Source organism: Aegilops tauschii, chromosome 7, assembly GCF_002575655.3.
Source record: "Aegilops tauschii subsp. strangulata cultivar AL8/78 chromosome 7, Aet v6.0, whole genome shotgun sequence".
NCBI classification, from domain to species: domain Eukaryota; kingdom Viridiplantae; phylum Streptophyta; class Magnoliopsida; order Poales; family Poaceae; genus Aegilops; species Aegilops tauschii.
This window is the reverse complement of record NC_053041.3, coordinates 2,092,724-2,097,055: the sequence shown is the minus strand read 5'-3', so window position 1 is coordinate 2,097,055 and position 4,332 is coordinate 2,092,724. Positions and strand designations below refer to the sequence as shown.

At 43.5% G+C, this 4,332-nt stretch overlaps 1 long non-coding RNA gene across 3 annotated transcripts; it reads left to right on the top strand.

Annotated features, from left to right (window-relative positions):
* The first annotated feature begins 1,072 nt into the window (after positions 1-1,072).
* Positions 1,073-3,972, top strand: LOC120967937 (uncharacterized). Of its 3 annotated transcripts, none has more exons than XR_005761797.3 (3): positions 1,076-1,529; positions 2,395-2,552; positions 3,334-3,972. It is a non-coding gene; the product is annotated as an uncharacterized lncRNA (long non-coding RNA). The 3 variants fall into 3 exon arrangements; XR_005761796.3 differs by having other exon boundaries at positions 2,395-2,563; XR_012188987.1 differs by having other exon boundaries at positions 1,073-1,529; positions 2,395-3,972.
* Positions 3,973-4,332: the final 360 nt, after the last annotated feature.

The window sequence follows — 4,332 nt, the reverse complement described above, 5'->3', positions numbered from 1 at the left end:
TATGTATACCCAATTATGTTGTGGGTGTATGTATACCTAACTGAAATTAAGTAACATACACGTGTATGTACATACAAAGTGATTTAGCCTACGAATAAATAAGTGCTATATAAGGAGGTAATAAATATTGATTTTTAATCAATATGGTATTTAAACTCCTTCCTTTTCTATGACGTGACATGCATGCATGGAATGATTAAAGAATTAACGCCTACCAAATTAAGACATTTTCACTAGTTTCCAAATTAGTCGCTAAACACGATCCAACGACAGTTAGGCAAGGTGCCTGGGCACCTAAGTGTCCCAAACTGCACGTGCAACGCACGTCTTCATTAACACATAAATTGTACTCATTTATATGCAATAAGGGCATACACACATAAAAATATGGAAGTGGCCAAGTGTAAATCGACTGGAAATGGAAATTTAAACTGGGCCAGTCGATTCTTTTCGGCCATCTGATGCAAAATGAACAACACGATCCCTTGTTCAGCCTCGGGAGTTTCTTCTACCTCCGACAATTTCTTTTCCCAGCCGTCCCATGGACCACCGGCCGGACCGCCAACCACCACCGTCCGGCCCTTCCTGGAACCTCCTCCCACCGCCGTGCCGCCGCTGCCCCCAGCCATCCCTCTAGCCCCGGGCCTTGCCTGTTTTTTCTCCGGGAATCTTCATCATCGCCGTACTGCCGCCCCCACCACTGTCGTGCTGCCTCCCCCACCCCAACCCTAAGATAGATGATGAGGTAGCTTGCCAGGAAGCTTCTTCCTCCCCTCCGGTGAGCTTCTTCCTCCTCTTCGCCTGTCTCTCCCTTCAACCAAAATCGACTGATCCGAATTCAAAAGTCAGGCGACTGACATGTAGCTATTGTGTAAATATATATACCTCGTGCACATCAGAGATCATTTTTACTGTTAAAATAAATGTATAGAAGCGGAAATATCATCTATTGATAAAAAAACTAAATTGGACAAGACCGGATGCTATATCTGACTTGACCAAAAGGGCTAAAAAACCAACTAAAAAAAAGAGAAGGTAAAAGAAAAAGACACACCGGACGCCCCCTCTCAGTTCTCCTCGCCTCGTCACCTACCTTCCCTTATCCCTTCACTGTCTCCCCACTGCTCCCTATTCCATGGTGGCCACAAGCCCACAACTCTCTCTCTCTCTCTCTCCTCAAGCCGCCCCTCCTCTTCGTCCCCACCGCCGGCGCGAGGTCTCGCACTCTTCCCACTCTTCTCAGCCCCTCCTCATCGAATCGGTCGCCAAAGTGCCCGAGGATCCGCTCAAGCTTGGTCTGGTTGCTGGGCGCCGGACGAAGGCTGACGCGGAGGCGCGGGAATTGCCTCCACCAGATCGGTGGCTGTGGCAATCATGTGTCGCAACCTCCGCGCCTGGTGCCTTCCTTTCCATCTCGCTCGTCGGCGGCTCCCACCACCCTGTGCGTGCGACTGCGCTGCGCCCTGTAATGCCCATGTGCGGCAGCTGTGCCTCGGTGGATGGTCCCCTGCAAGTGCAAGCCGGTGCCGGTAGACGATCTATTCCCCACTTCGGCTTTCATATCTGCTTATTTCTGATTTGAGATACTCCCCATTACCCACTTCTGCTAATCCCTAATTTCTATCCATTCCTGAATATACATAGGTAGCTCAGTAGTCTAGTTTAAGTACTCCCTCCGTCCGAAAAAACTTGTCCCAACCTTGTTCCTCAAATGGATGAATCTAGCACTAACTATATGCTAGATACATCCATTTGAGGGACAAGCTTTTCCGGACGGAGGGAGTATGAGTCATTTTAGAATTAGGGAGAAAAATTAGAAGTTGTTCGATTAGATGTTCTTAACTTGGTTGCAGCAACTGTTATGAGTGGGGATTCTAGTTAGTTAATATTATTGAGGCAACCATGCTGCGATAAAGTTGATTGATTGGTAGATTTGAAATCTGGGTGGCTAGGGGCGCTAGGGACCAAGACAGATGAGGTTGATTTGGCTTGATCCTGCCAAAGAAATTTACTTCTTTTTTGAAAAATGAAAGCATGTTTTTAGAAGTTCCCAAATGCGAGCTTTATAGCAAATAAAAGAGGATCAAGAGAAGCATAGTAGGATAAGTATGTATGACTCTAGGATAATACAGGTTGAAGAGTGAATAATTGATAGTGTAGGATAATGATGATGCTATGCTGTCATATAGAGGACGGTGGTTGGCTAAAAGAGCTTATCACCTCAAAAATTCCTTTTCTTGGAATAACTTGCTTTATTAGAAGTCCATAAACATCTCTGGCATCTTCAGTACTACTTACGACAGCTACACAAGTGGTATTAATGATGTAGCACAACCTTTTAGATATATTTCTTGTTGTCCCGGAACCCCGGTTATATCAGAAGTGTGTTTGCAGGCTTACAAGAAATGGATATTGAAGACCATCTAAGAGTCAGGGAATTTGTTCGATCCTAAATTTTTGGGACTCTGAAATAAACACAAAGATGGGAATGGGGAGGCATACCTGCCTGCCATATACATCAACCCGAAGCTTTTGAGCTTTGTACAGAACAAGTAATTGACAGGTTTACTTCATGATAGTCTTGGATTTGGTTTGGCCAAAATGATCAAGTACTTACTACATAATTTCTGAATTTACCAATTATTTTTTGAATGCATCAGTTAGACAACGGTGATACATCAGAGCGTCTCTTTAATAGAAACGACTTAATTTTGGAGGAGGACTACCCCGTTCCCAAATCCTAGCTCCGCCGTTGATGATACCTGAATTTACTTTAGTAGATCTTCTCTTGTAAAATCCAAACTGTTTCCAAGCCTATATGTTTTGTTTCATATTGTTGTTTATCATGCAATACTTATCCTGCAGCCATCTGATATGCAAATTTGATAATAGAAGATGACCAAATTTGTGTACAGGAAAATGCATATTTTTGGACTGGGTTTTGTTCTCCACTCTATTGGACCAAGTTACAAATAGATCATACTTACTGGGTTTTATTCATTCAGTCATACAGATTCGAGCACTATACTATTAAAACAATATGATGGAGGGCTCCAGTTTGATGCACTGTTAAAATTCATGTTCAAGTCATAGGAGGTAGATCTATTATGGTTTGTACAAAATTGATACATTCATCATCACACTATTGTAAATATGCAAATTTGAGTGAAGAGCATTGTTATAAAGATGCAAATTTGACAGGGATTAGGGAAGCAATGAAGTATGCACATATATGTTAAATAGAATTTCCTTTAAAATCAGGAACTGATCGCCCCCTATCACATTAACCCAATTGAATATCCTGTAAAATTATACCATGTTCCTTTGGTGCAGGCAGGTGCGTTGCCTGAAGAGTTCGTCGGCGCCGATGTCGGCGCCTGTGGAAGGCGGCGATGGCCAACAGTGGCTGGGCGGCGAGGGCACAACAGTGGCTTGGCGGCACCGACGTCTGACTGTAGTGTGCATCTAAACGGCGACATCAAAGAAGACATCGAGATTAACTGGGATGGAACTGGCCACGTATTGCGCACAAGAGGATAGTCTGCACCTGCATTGGCGAGAAGCGCGTCGTTGCGGGCGTCGTCCACTACGCATGGCGGCGATGGCGCAGGACAGGCTGGGCGGCTGCGACGTACGTCCGGGTGGGCAAAGGCTGGTAGATCGAGCTGATTCCCGTAAGTTTAGACATTTATTGTGAGGCAGACGTGTTAATTCCCATTAATTGTGGCTAATTTTCTGTAGTTGATTGGACGCGAACGCAAAGGGTGGAACTGTTTTTTTTCCAGGGGAGGTGCAACCGTTTGATCGATGGCAGAGTTTCGTCCGCTAATGTAAATCGCTAAACGTACACAGGGGAGGTCTGACTTTTATGTGGACGGTTAGATGCCTGATTCTGGGGATGGTAATTTGTCTTGTTTGGCCTGTGTACGTTTAACCGGGTGGGCATAGTGAAGAATATGTTTGCTTGTTTAATAGTAGTATATATATATATATATATATATATATATATATATATATATACCATAATAAAGCAAATTGAGTTTCTTTCGTCCGTCATGGCATTTTTTTAAAAAGTCCCTCTATTTCAGAGAATTCAACCCGCAGTCCTGTTTTAAGTTAAAATGAATCGTTATTTTCGTATTTTACACAAAAGTCCCTGTCTTTTCTTGAAATCAACCCGTCGTCCGGATTTAAGTCACACCCGAACCGTTATTTTACATTTTTCAAAAAACCCCCTGATGTTTTAGGAAATTCATCCGCGGATCATATTTAAGTCAAACAAATGCTTTTTAAAATCATCCATATCTTTTAAACCGTAACTCCGATTTGAAC